Here is a 9,705-nt window from a genome sequence, read left to right on the forward strand (position 1 = left end):
GAATAACTAACTAAAGTTCTCGGCGACGGCCATATCACGCTGAAAACACCGGTTCTCGTCCGATCACCGAAATTAAGCAGCGTCAAGCGCATACAAAACTTGGGAGGGAGACCAATTAGGAACACTGCGTGCCGTTGTCTTTTACAGTTTAGTTTCCTTTTTTAAAATCCACCAGATATGAGAAAAGCAAACAGAGTTTCTTATGTTTCAAACGTGCAGAAGGGTAATTTGTCAAATTAGTTTTAACTTCGAATAACTAACTAAAGATCTCGGCGACGACCATATCACGCTGAAAACACCGGTTCTCGTCCGATCACCGAAATTAAGCAGCGTCAAGCGCAGTCAGTACTTGGGAGGGAGAGCACTTAGGAACACTGCGTGCCGTTGTCTTTTACAGTTTAGTTTCCTTTTATAAAATCCACCAGATATGAGAAAAGCAAACAGAGTTTATTTTTTTTCAAACATGCAGAAGGTTAATTTGTCAAATTAGTTTTAAATTCGAATAACTAACTAAAGTTCTCGGCAACGGCCATATCACGCTGAAAACACCGGTTCTCGTCCGATCACCGAAATTAAGCAGCGTCAAGCGCAGTCAGTACTTGGGAGGGAGACCACTTAGGAACACTGCGTGCCGTTGTTTTTTACAGTTTAGTTTCCTTTTTTAAAATCCACCAGATATGAGAAAAGCAAACAGAGTTTCTTATCTTTCAAACATGCAGAAGGGTAATTTGTCAAATTAGTTTTAACTTCGAATAACTAACTAAAGATCTCGGCGACGGCCATATCACGCTGAAAACACCGGTTCTCGTCCGATCACCGAAATTAAGCAGCGTCAAGCGCATACAAAACTTGGGAGGGAGACCAATTAGGAACACTGCGTGCCGTTGTCTTTTACAGTGTAGTTGCCTTTTTTAAAATCCACCAGATATGAAAAAAGCAAACAGAGTTTCTTTTTTTTCAAACATGCAGAAGGGTAATTTGTCAAATTAGTTTTAAATTCGAATAACTAACTAAAGATCTCGGCGATGACAATATCACGCTGAAAACACCGGTTCTCGTCCGATCACCGAAATTAAGCAGCGTCAAGCGCAGTCAGTACTTGGGAGGGAGAACAATTAGGAACACTGCGTGCCGTTGTCTTTTACAGTGTATTTTCCTTTTTAAAATCCACCAGATATGAGAAAAGCAAACAGAGTTTCTTTTTTTTCAAACATGCAGAAGGGTTATTTGTCAAATTAGTTTTACATTCGAATAACTAACTAAAGTTCTCGGCAACGGCCATATCACGCTGAAAACACCGGTTCTCGTCCGATCACCGAAGTTAAGCAGCGTCGAGCGCAGTCAGTACTTTGGAGGGAGACCACTTAGGAACACTGCGTGCCGTTGTCTTTTACAGTGTAGTTTCCTTTTTTAAAATCCACCAGATATGAGAAAAGCAAACAGAGTTTCTTTTTTTTCAAACATGAAGAAGGGTAATTTGTCAAATTAGTTTTAAATTCGAATAACTAACTAAAGATCTCGGCGACGGCCATATCACGCTGAAAACACCGGTTCTCGTCCGATCACCGAAATTAAGCAGCGTCAAGCGCAGTCAGTACTTGGGAGGGAGACCACTTAGGAACACTGCGTGCCGTTGTCTTTTACAGTTTAGTTTCCTTTTTTAAAATCCACCAGATATGAGAAAAGCAAACAGAGTTTCTTATCTTTCAAACGTGCAGAAGGGTAATTTGTCAAATTAGTTTTAACTTCGAATAACTAACTAAAGATCTCGGCGACGACCATATCACGCTGAAAACACCGGTTCTCGTCCGATCACCGAAATTAAGCAGCGTCAAGCGCAGTCAGTACTTGGGAGGGAGAGCACTTAGGAACACTGCGTGCCGTTGTCTTTTACAGTTTAGTTTCCTTTTATAAAATCCACCAGATATGAGAAAAGCAAACAGAGTTTATTTTTTTTCAAACATGCAGGTTAATTTGTCAAATTAGTTTTAAATTCGAATAACTAACTAAAGTTCTCGGCAACGGCCATATCACGCTGAAAACACCGGTTCTCGTCCGATCATCGAAGTTAAGCAGCGTCGAGCGCAGTCAGTACTTGGGAGGAAGACCAATTCGGAACACTGCGTGCCGTTGTCTTTTACAGTGTAGTTTCCTTTTTTAAAATCCACCAGATATGAGAAAAGCAAACAGAGTTTCTTTTTTTTCAAACATGCAGAAGGGTAATTTGTCAAATTAGTTTTAAATTCGAATAACTAACTAAAGTTCTCGGCAACGGCCATATCACGCTGAAAACACCGGTTCTCGTCCGATCACCGAAGTTAAGCAGCGTCGAGCGCAGTCAGTACTTGGGAGGGAGACCACTTAGGAACACTGCGTGCCGTTGTCTTTTACAGTGTAGTTTCCTTTTTTAAAATCCACCAGATATGAGAAAAGCAAACAGATTTTCTTATCTTTCAAACATGAAGAAGGGTAATTTGTCAAATTAGTTTTAAATTCGAATAACTAACTAAAGAACTCGGCGACGGCCATATCACGCTGAAAACACCGGTTCTCGTCCGATCACCGAAATTAAGCAGCGTCAAGCGCAGTCAGTACTTGGGAGGGAGAGCACTTAGGAACACTGCGTGCCGTTGTCTTTTACAGTTTAGTTTCCTTTTATAAAATCCACCAGATATGAGAAAAGCAAACAGAGTTTATTTTTTTTCAAACATGCAGAAGGTTAATTTGTCAAATTAGTTTTAAATTCGAATAACTAACTAAAGTTCTCGGCAACGGCCATATCACGCTGAAAACACCGGTTCTCGTCCGATCACCGAAGTTAAGCAGCGTCGAGCGCAGTCAGTACTTGGGAGGGAGACCAATTCGGAACACTGCGTGCCGTTGTCTTTTACAGTGTAGTTTCCTTTTTTAAAATCCACCAGATATGAGAAAAGCAAACAGAGTTTCTTTTTTTTTCAAACATGCAGAAGGGTAATTTGTCAAATTAGTTTTAAATTCGAATAACTAACTAAAGTTCTCGGCAACGGCCATATCACGCTGAAAACACCGGTTCTCGTCCGATCACCGAAATTAAGCAGCGTCAAGCGCAGTCAGTACTTGGGAGGGAGACCAATTAGGAACACTGTGTGCCGTTGTCTTTTATAGTTTAGTTCCCTTTTTTAAAATCCACCAGATATGAGAAAAGCAAACAGTGTTTCTTTTTTTATTTTTTGAAAAAATGCTAAAGGGTAATTTGTCTAATTAGTTTTTAATTCGAATAATTAACCACAGTTCTCGGCAACGGCCATATCACGCTGAAAACACCGGTTCTCGTCCGATCACCGAAATTAAGCAGCGTCGAGCGCAGTCAGTACTTGGGAGGGAGACCACTTAGGAACACTGCGTGCCGTTGTCTTTTACACTTTAGTTTCCTTTTTTAAAATCCAACAGATATGAGAAAAGCAAAGAGAGTTTCTTTTTTTAAAAAAAAACATGGAGAAGGGTAATTTGTCTAATTAGTTTTAAATTCGAATTATTAACTAGCGTACTCGGCAACGGCCATATCACGCTGAAAACACCGGTTCTCGTCCGATCACCGAAGTTAAGCAGCGTCGAGCGCAGTCAGTATTTGGGAGGGAGACCACTTAGGAACACTGCGTGCCGTTGTCTTTTACAGTTTAGTTTCCTTTTTTAAAATCCACCAGATTTGAGAAAAGCAAACAGAGTTTCTTTTTTTTCAAACATGCAGAAGGGTAATTTGTCAAATTAGTTTTAAATTCGAATAACTAACTAAAGATTTCGGCAAGGGCCATATCACGCTGATAACACCGGTTCTCGTCCGATCACCGAAGTTAAGCAGCGTCGAGCGCAGTCAGTACGTGGGAGGGAGACCACTTAGGAACACTGCGTGCCGTTGTCTTTTACAGTTTAGTTTCCTTTTTTAAAATCCACCAGATATGGGTAAAGCAAACAGAGTTTCTTTTTTTTCAAACATGCAGAAGGGTAATTTGTCAAACTAGTTTTAAATTCGAATAACTAACTAAAGTTCTCGGCAACGGCCATATCACGCTGAAAACACCGGTTCTCGTCCGATCACCGAAGTTAAGCAGCGTCGAGCGCAGTCAGTACTTGGGAGGGAGACCACTTAGGAACACTGCGTGCCGTTGTCTTTTACAGTTTAGTTTCATTTTTTAAAATCCACCAGATATGAGAAAAGCAAACAGAGTTTCTTTTTTTATTTTTTGAAAACATGCAGAAGGGTAATTTGTCTAATTAGTTTTAAAGTCGAATAACTAAGCACAGTTCTCGGCAACGGCCATATCACGCTGAAATCACCGGTTCTCGTCCGATCACCGAAGTTAAGCAGCGTCGAGCGCAGTCAGTACTTGGGAGGGAGACCACTTAGGAACACTGCGTGCCGTTGTCTTTTACACTTTATTTTCCTTTTTTGAAATCCAACAGATATGAGAAAAGCAAAGAGAGTTTCTTTTTTTAAAAAAAAAACATGGAGAAGGGTAATTTGTCAAATTAGTTTTAAATTCGAATAACTAACTAAAGTTCTCGGCAACGGCCTTATCACGCTGAAAACACCGGTTCTCGTCCGATCACCGAAATTAAGCAGCGTCAAGCGCAGTCAGTACTTGGGAGGGAGACCAATTAGGAACACAGCGTGCCGTTGTCTTTTACAGTGTAGTTTCCTTTTTTAAAATCCACCAGATATGGGAAAAGCAAAGAGAGTTTCTTTTTTTTAAAAAAAACATGGAGAAGGGTAATTTGTCAAATTCGAATAACTAACTAAAGTTCTCGGCAACGGCCATATCACGCTGAAAACACCGGTTCTCGTCCGATCACCGAAGTTAAGCAGCGTCGAGCGCAGTCTGTACTTGGGAGGGAGACCACTTAGGAACACTGCGTGCCGTTGTCTTTTACAGTTTAGTTTCCTTTTTTAAATCCAACAGATATAAGAAAAGCAAACAGAGTTTCTTTTTTTCAAACCTGCAGAAGGGTAATTTGTCAAATTAGTTTTAAATTCGAATAACTAACTAAAGTTCTCGGCAACGGCCATATCACGCTGAAAACACCGGTTCTCGTCCGATCACCGAAGTTAAGTAGCGTCGAGCGCAGTCAGTACGTGGGAGGGAGACCACTTAGGAACACTGCGTGCCGTTGTCTTTTACAGTGTAGTTTCCTTTTTTAAAATCCACCAGATATGAGAAAAGCAAACAGAGTTTCTTTTTTTTCAAACATGCAGAAGGGTAATTTGTCAAATTAGTTTTAAATTCGAATAACTAACTAAAGTTCTCGGCAACGGCCATATCACGCTGAAAACACCGGTTCTCGTCCGATCACCGAAATTAAGCCGCGTCAAGCGCAGTCAGTACTTGGGAGGGAGACCAATTAGGAACACAGCGTGCCGTTGTCTTTTACACTTTAGTTTCCTTTTTTAAAATCCAACAGATATGAGAAAAGCAAAGAGAGTTTCTTTTTTTAAAAAAAAACATGGAGAAGGGTAATTTGTCTAATTAGTTTTAAATTCGAATTATTAACTAGCGTACTCGGCAACGGCCATATCACGCTGAAAACACCGGTTCTCGTCCGATCACCGAAGTTAAGCAGCGTCGAGCGCAGTCAGTATTTGGGAGGGAGACCACTTAGGAACACTGCGTGCCGTTGTCTTTTACAGTTTAGTTTCCTTTTTTAAAATCCACCAGATTTGAGAAAAGCAAACAGAGTTTCTTTTTTTTCAAACATGCAGAAGGGTAATTTGTCAAATTAGTTTTAAATTCGAATAACTAACTAAAGATTTCGGCAAGGGCCATATCACGCTGATAACACCGGTTCTCGTCCGATCACCGAAGTTAAGCAGCGTCGAGCGCAGTCAGTACGTGGGAGGGAGACCACTTAGGAACACTGCGTGCCGTTGTCTTTTACAGTTTAGTTTCCTTTTTTAAAATCCACCAGATATGGGTAAAGCAAACAGAGTTTCTTTTTTTTCAAACATGCAGAAGGGTAATTTGTCAAACTAGTTTTAAATTCGAATAACTAACTAAAGTTCTCGGCAACGGCCATATCACGCTGAAAACACCGGTTCTCGTCCGATCACCGAAGTTAAGCAGCGTCGAGCGCAGTCAGTACTTGGGAGGGAGACCACTTAGGAACACTGCGTGCCGTTGTCTTTTACAGTTTAGTTTCATTTTTTAAAATCCACCAGATATGAGAAAAGCAAACAGAGTTTCTTTTTTTATTTTTTGAAAACATGCAGAAGGGTAATTTGTCTAATTAGTTTTAAAGTCGAATAACTAAGCACAGTTCTCGGCAACGGCCATATCACGCTGAAATCACCGGTTCTCGTCCGATCACCGAAGTTAAGCAGCGTCGAGCGCAGTCAGTACTTGGGAGGGAGACCACTTAGGAACACTGCGTGCCGTTGTCTTTTACACTTTATTTTCCTTTTTTGAAATCCAACAGATATGAGAAAAGCAAAGAGAGTTTCTTTTTTTAAAAAAAAAACATGGAGAAGGGTAATTTGTCAAATTAGTTTTAAATTCGAATAACTAACTAAAGTTCTCGGCAACGGCCATATCACGCTGAAAACACCGGTTCTCGTCCGATCACCGAAATTAAGCAGCGTCAAGCGCAGTCAGTACTTGGGAGGGAGACCAATTAGGAACACAGCGTGCCGTTGTCTTTTACAGTGTAGTTTCCTTTTTTAAAATCCACCAGATATGGGAAAAGCAAAGAGAGTTTCTTTTTTTTAAAAAAAACATGGAGAAGGGTAATTTGTCAAATTCGAATAACTAACTAAAGTTCTCGGCAACGGCCATATCACGCTGAAAACACCGGTTCTCGTCCGATCACCGAAGTTAAGCAGCGTCGAGCGCAGTCTGTACTTGGGAGGGAGACCACTTAGGAACACTGCGTGCCGTTGTCTTTTACAGTTTAGTTTCCTTTTTTAAATCCAACAGATATAAGAAAAGCAAACAGAGTTTCTTTTTTTCAAACCTGCAGAAGGGTAATTTGTCAAATTAGTTTTAAATTCGAATAACTAACTAAAGTTCTCGGCAACGGCCATATCACGCTGAAAACACCGGTTCTCGTCCGATCACCGAAGTTAAGTAGCGTCGAGCGCAGTCAGTACGTGGGAGGGAGACCACTTAGGAACACTGCGTGCCGTTGTCTTTTACAGTGTAGTTTCCTTTTTTAAAATCCACCAGATATGAGAAAAGCAAACAGAGTTTCTTTTTTTTCAAACATGCAGAAGGGTAATTTGTCAAATTAGTTTTAAATTCGAATAACTAACTAAAGTTCTCGGCAACGGCCATATCACGCTGAAAACACCGGTTCTCGTCCGATCACCGAAATTAAGCCGCGTCAAGCGCAGTCAGTACTTGGGAGGGAGACCAATTAGGAACACAGCGTGCCGTTGTCTTTTACACTTTAGTTTCCTTTTTTAAAATCCAACAGATATGAGAAAAGCAAAGAGAGTTTCTTTTTTTAAAAAAAAACATGGAGAAGGGTAATTTGTCTAATTAGTTTTAAATTCGAATTATTAACTAGCGTACTCGGCAACGGCCATATCACGCTGAAAACACCGGTTCTCGTCCGATCACCGAAGTTAAGCAGCGTCGAGCGCAGTCAGTATTTGGGAGGGAGACCACTTAGGAACACTGCGTGCCGTTGTCTTTTACAGTTTAGTTTCCTTTTTTAAAATCCACCAGATTTGAGAAAAGCAAACAGAGTTTCTTTTTTTTCAAACATGCAGAAGGGTAATTTGTCAAATTAGTTTTAAATTCGAATAACTAACTAAAGATTTCGGCAAGGGCCATATCACGCTGATAACACCGGTTCTCGTCCGATCACCGAAGTTAAGCAGCGTCGAGCGCAGTCAGTACGTGGGAGGGAGACCACTTAGGAACACTGCGTGCCGTTGTCTTTTACAGTTTAGTTTCCTTTTTTAAAATCCACCAGATATGGGTAAAGCAAACAGAGTTTCTTTTTTTTCAAACATGCAGAAGGGTAATTTGTCAAACTAGTTTTAAATTCGAATAACTAACTAAAGTTCTCGGCAACGGCCATATCACGCTGAAAACACCGGTTCTCGTCCGATCACCGAAGTTAAGCAGCGTCGAGCGCAGTCAGTACTTGGGAGGGAGACCACTTAGGAACACTGCGTGCCGTTGTCTTTTACAGTTTAGTTTCATTTTTTAAAATCCACCAGATATGAGAAAAGCAAACAGAGTTTCTTTTTTTATTTTTTGAAAACATGCAGAAGGGTAATTTGTCTAATTAGTTTTAAAGTCGAATAACTAAGCACAGTTCTCGGCAACGGCCATATCACGCTGAAATCACCGGTTCTCGTCCGATCACCGAAGTTAAGCAGCGTCGAGCGCAGTCAGTACTTGGGAGGGAGACCACTTAGGAACACTGCGTGCCGTTGTCTTTTACACTTTATTTTCCTTTTTTGAAATCCAACAGATATGAGAAAAGCAAAGAGAGTTTCTTTTTTTAAAAAAAAAACATGGAGAAGGGTAATTTGTCAAATTAGTTTTAAATTCGAATAACTAACTAAAGTTCTCGGCAACGGCCATATCACGCTGAAAACACCGGTTCTCGTCCGATCACCGAAATTAAGCAGCGTCAAGCGCAGTCAGTACTTGGGAGGGAGACCAATTAGGAACACAGCGTGCCGTTGTCTTTTACAGTGTAGTTTCCTTTTTTAAAATCCACCAGATATGGGAAAAGCAAAGAGAGTTTCTTTTTTTAAAAAAAAACATGGAGAAGGGTAATTTGTCAAATTCGAATAACTAACTAAAGTTCTCGGCAACGGCCATATCACGCTGAAAACACCGGTTCTCGTCCGATCACCGAAGTTAAGCAGCGTCGAGCGCAGTCTTTACTTGGGAGGGAGACCACTTAGGAACACTGCGTGCCGTTGTCTTTTACAGTTTAGTTTCCTTTTTTAAATCCAACAGATATAAGAAAAGCAAACAGAGTTTCTTTTTTTCAAACCTGCAGAAGGGTAATTTGTCAAATTAGTTTTAAATTCGAATAACTAACTAAAGTTCTCGGCAACGGCCATATCACGCTGAAAACACCGGTTCTCGTCCGATCACCGAAGTTAAGTAGCGTCGAGCGCAGTCAGTACGTGGGAGGGAGACCACTTAGGAACACTGCGTGCCGTTGTCTTTTACAGTGTAGTTTCCTTTTTTAAAATCCACCAGATATGAGAAAAGCAAACAGAGTTTCTTTTTTTTCAAACATGCAGAAGGGTAATTTGTCAAATTAGTTTTAAATTCGAATAACTAACTAAAGTTCTCGGCAACGGCCATATCACGCTGAAAACACCGGTTCTCGTCCGATCACCGAAATTAAGCCGCGTCAAGCGCAGTCAGTACTTGGGAGGGAGACCAATTAGGAACACAGCGTGCCGATGTCTTTTACAGTGTAGTTTCCTTTTTTAAAATCCACCAGATATGAGAAAAGCAAAGAGAGTTTCTTTTTTTAAAAAAAAACATGGAGAAGGGTAATTTGTCAAATTAGTTTTAAATTCGAATAACTAACTAAAGTTCTCGGCAACGGCCATATCACGCTGAAAACACCGGTTCTCGTCCGATCACCGAAGTTAAGCAGCGTCGAGCGCAGTCTGTACTTGAGAGGGAGACCACTTAGGAACACTGCGTGCCGTTGTCTTTTACAGTTTAGTTTCCTTTTTTAAATCCAACAGAT

General features: G+C 40.7%; 20 non-coding genes and 19 pseudogenes across 20 annotated transcripts; all 39 read left to right on the top strand.

The window, feature by feature from the left end:
* The first annotated feature begins 21 nt into the window (after positions 1 to 21).
* Positions 22 to 140, top strand: LOC149635653 (5S ribosomal RNA; annotated as a pseudogene).
* A 131-nt stretch (positions 141 to 271) lies between these two features.
* Positions 272 to 390, top strand: LOC149635654 (5S ribosomal RNA; annotated as a pseudogene).
* Positions 391 to 521: 131 nt separating this feature from the next.
* LOC149635655 (5S ribosomal RNA) lies at positions 522 to 640 on the top strand (annotated as a pseudogene).
* A 131-nt stretch (positions 641 to 771) lies between these two features.
* LOC149635656 (5S ribosomal RNA) lies at positions 772 to 890 on the top strand (annotated as a pseudogene).
* A 131-nt stretch (positions 891 to 1,021) lies between these two features.
* LOC149635657 (5S ribosomal RNA) lies at positions 1,022 to 1,140 on the top strand (annotated as a pseudogene).
* Positions 1,141 to 1,270: 130 nt separating this feature from the next.
* Positions 1,271 to 1,389, top strand: LOC149635658 (5S ribosomal RNA). Its single transcript, XR_016373395.1, has one exon. It is a non-coding gene; the product is annotated as a 5S ribosomal RNA (ribosomal RNA).
* Positions 1,390 to 1,520: 131 nt separating this feature from the next.
* Positions 1,521 to 1,639, top strand: LOC149635659 (5S ribosomal RNA; annotated as a pseudogene).
* Positions 1,640 to 1,770: 131 nt separating this feature from the next.
* On the top strand, positions 1,771 to 1,889 carry LOC149635660 (5S ribosomal RNA; annotated as a pseudogene).
* A 128-nt stretch (positions 1,890 to 2,017) lies between these two features.
* On the top strand, positions 2,018 to 2,136 carry LOC149635661 (5S ribosomal RNA; annotated as a pseudogene).
* Positions 2,137 to 2,267: 131 nt separating this feature from the next.
* LOC149635662 (5S ribosomal RNA) lies at positions 2,268 to 2,386 on the top strand. Its single transcript, XR_016373142.1, has one exon. It is a non-coding gene; the product is annotated as a 5S ribosomal RNA (ribosomal RNA).
* Positions 2,387 to 2,517: 131 nt separating this feature from the next.
* On the top strand, positions 2,518 to 2,636 carry LOC149635663 (5S ribosomal RNA; annotated as a pseudogene).
* Positions 2,637 to 2,767: 131 nt separating this feature from the next.
* Positions 2,768 to 2,886, top strand: LOC149635664 (5S ribosomal RNA). Its single transcript, XR_016372486.1, has one exon. It is a non-coding gene; the product is annotated as a 5S ribosomal RNA (ribosomal RNA).
* Positions 2,887 to 3,018: 132 nt separating this feature from the next.
* LOC149635665 (5S ribosomal RNA) lies at positions 3,019 to 3,137 on the top strand (annotated as a pseudogene).
* A 138-nt stretch (positions 3,138 to 3,275) lies between these two features.
* LOC149635666 (5S ribosomal RNA) lies at positions 3,276 to 3,394 on the top strand. Its single transcript, XR_016372717.1, has one exon. It is a non-coding gene; the product is annotated as a 5S ribosomal RNA (ribosomal RNA).
* Positions 3,395 to 3,529: 135 nt separating this feature from the next.
* LOC149635667 (5S ribosomal RNA) lies at positions 3,530 to 3,648 on the top strand. Its single transcript, XR_016372480.1, has one exon. It is a non-coding gene; the product is annotated as a 5S ribosomal RNA (ribosomal RNA).
* Positions 3,649 to 3,779: 131 nt separating this feature from the next.
* Positions 3,780 to 3,898, top strand: LOC149635668 (5S ribosomal RNA; annotated as a pseudogene).
* A 131-nt stretch (positions 3,899 to 4,029) lies between these two features.
* LOC149635669 (5S ribosomal RNA) lies at positions 4,030 to 4,148 on the top strand. The gene has a single exon (XR_016373144.1). It is a non-coding gene; the product is annotated as a 5S ribosomal RNA (ribosomal RNA).
* A 138-nt stretch (positions 4,149 to 4,286) lies between these two features.
* Positions 4,287 to 4,405, top strand: LOC149635670 (5S ribosomal RNA). The gene has a single exon (XR_016372450.1). It is a non-coding gene; the product is annotated as a 5S ribosomal RNA (ribosomal RNA).
* Positions 4,406 to 4,541: 136 nt separating this feature from the next.
* On the top strand, positions 4,542 to 4,660 carry LOC149635671 (5S ribosomal RNA; annotated as a pseudogene).
* A 124-nt stretch (positions 4,661 to 4,784) lies between these two features.
* Positions 4,785 to 4,903, top strand: LOC149635672 (5S ribosomal RNA). The gene has a single exon (XR_016372468.1). It is a non-coding gene; the product is annotated as a 5S ribosomal RNA (ribosomal RNA).
* A 129-nt stretch (positions 4,904 to 5,032) lies between these two features.
* Positions 5,033 to 5,151, top strand: LOC149635673 (5S ribosomal RNA). Its single transcript, XR_016373020.1, has one exon. It is a non-coding gene; the product is annotated as a 5S ribosomal RNA (ribosomal RNA).
* A 131-nt stretch (positions 5,152 to 5,282) lies between these two features.
* LOC149635674 (5S ribosomal RNA) lies at positions 5,283 to 5,401 on the top strand (annotated as a pseudogene).
* A 135-nt stretch (positions 5,402 to 5,536) lies between these two features.
* LOC149635675 (5S ribosomal RNA) lies at positions 5,537 to 5,655 on the top strand. The gene has a single exon (XR_016372481.1). It is a non-coding gene; the product is annotated as a 5S ribosomal RNA (ribosomal RNA).
* Positions 5,656 to 5,786: 131 nt separating this feature from the next.
* Positions 5,787 to 5,905, top strand: LOC149635676 (5S ribosomal RNA; annotated as a pseudogene).
* Positions 5,906 to 6,036: 131 nt separating this feature from the next.
* On the top strand, positions 6,037 to 6,155 carry LOC149635677 (5S ribosomal RNA). The gene has a single exon (XR_016373145.1). It is a non-coding gene; the product is annotated as a 5S ribosomal RNA (ribosomal RNA).
* Positions 6,156 to 6,293: 138 nt separating this feature from the next.
* Positions 6,294 to 6,412, top strand: LOC149635678 (5S ribosomal RNA). Its single transcript, XR_016372451.1, has one exon. It is a non-coding gene; the product is annotated as a 5S ribosomal RNA (ribosomal RNA).
* A 136-nt stretch (positions 6,413 to 6,548) lies between these two features.
* LOC149635679 (5S ribosomal RNA) lies at positions 6,549 to 6,667 on the top strand (annotated as a pseudogene).
* A 124-nt stretch (positions 6,668 to 6,791) lies between these two features.
* LOC149635680 (5S ribosomal RNA) lies at positions 6,792 to 6,910 on the top strand. Its single transcript, XR_016372469.1, has one exon. It is a non-coding gene; the product is annotated as a 5S ribosomal RNA (ribosomal RNA).
* A 129-nt stretch (positions 6,911 to 7,039) lies between these two features.
* On the top strand, positions 7,040 to 7,158 carry LOC149635681 (5S ribosomal RNA). The gene has a single exon (XR_016373021.1). It is a non-coding gene; the product is annotated as a 5S ribosomal RNA (ribosomal RNA).
* Positions 7,159 to 7,289: 131 nt separating this feature from the next.
* On the top strand, positions 7,290 to 7,408 carry LOC149635682 (5S ribosomal RNA; annotated as a pseudogene).
* Positions 7,409 to 7,543: 135 nt separating this feature from the next.
* Positions 7,544 to 7,662, top strand: LOC149635683 (5S ribosomal RNA). Its single transcript, XR_016372483.1, has one exon. It is a non-coding gene; the product is annotated as a 5S ribosomal RNA (ribosomal RNA).
* A 131-nt stretch (positions 7,663 to 7,793) lies between these two features.
* On the top strand, positions 7,794 to 7,912 carry LOC149635684 (5S ribosomal RNA; annotated as a pseudogene).
* A 131-nt stretch (positions 7,913 to 8,043) lies between these two features.
* LOC149635685 (5S ribosomal RNA) lies at positions 8,044 to 8,162 on the top strand. Its single transcript, XR_016373146.1, has one exon. It is a non-coding gene; the product is annotated as a 5S ribosomal RNA (ribosomal RNA).
* Positions 8,163 to 8,300: 138 nt separating this feature from the next.
* Positions 8,301 to 8,419, top strand: LOC149635686 (5S ribosomal RNA). The gene has a single exon (XR_016372452.1). It is a non-coding gene; the product is annotated as a 5S ribosomal RNA (ribosomal RNA).
* Positions 8,420 to 8,555: 136 nt separating this feature from the next.
* Positions 8,556 to 8,674, top strand: LOC149635687 (5S ribosomal RNA; annotated as a pseudogene).
* A 124-nt stretch (positions 8,675 to 8,798) lies between these two features.
* On the top strand, positions 8,799 to 8,917 carry LOC149635688 (5S ribosomal RNA). The gene has a single exon (XR_016373106.1). It is a non-coding gene; the product is annotated as a 5S ribosomal RNA (ribosomal RNA).
* A 129-nt stretch (positions 8,918 to 9,046) lies between these two features.
* LOC149635689 (5S ribosomal RNA) lies at positions 9,047 to 9,165 on the top strand. The gene has a single exon (XR_016373022.1). It is a non-coding gene; the product is annotated as a 5S ribosomal RNA (ribosomal RNA).
* A 131-nt stretch (positions 9,166 to 9,296) lies between these two features.
* On the top strand, positions 9,297 to 9,415 carry LOC149635690 (5S ribosomal RNA; annotated as a pseudogene).
* Positions 9,416 to 9,550: 135 nt separating this feature from the next.
* LOC149635691 (5S ribosomal RNA) lies at positions 9,551 to 9,669 on the top strand. The gene has a single exon (XR_016372616.1). It is a non-coding gene; the product is annotated as a 5S ribosomal RNA (ribosomal RNA).
* The last annotated feature ends 36 nt before the right edge of the window (positions 9,670 to 9,705 follow it).

This window comes from Phalangium opilio, unplaced genomic scaffold (genome assembly GCF_054372755.1).
Source record: "Phalangium opilio isolate 3A_F unplaced genomic scaffold, DU_Popi_V2 ptg000095l_1, whole genome shotgun sequence".
NCBI lineage: Eukaryota > Metazoa > Arthropoda > Arachnida > Opiliones > Phalangiidae > Phalangium > Phalangium opilio.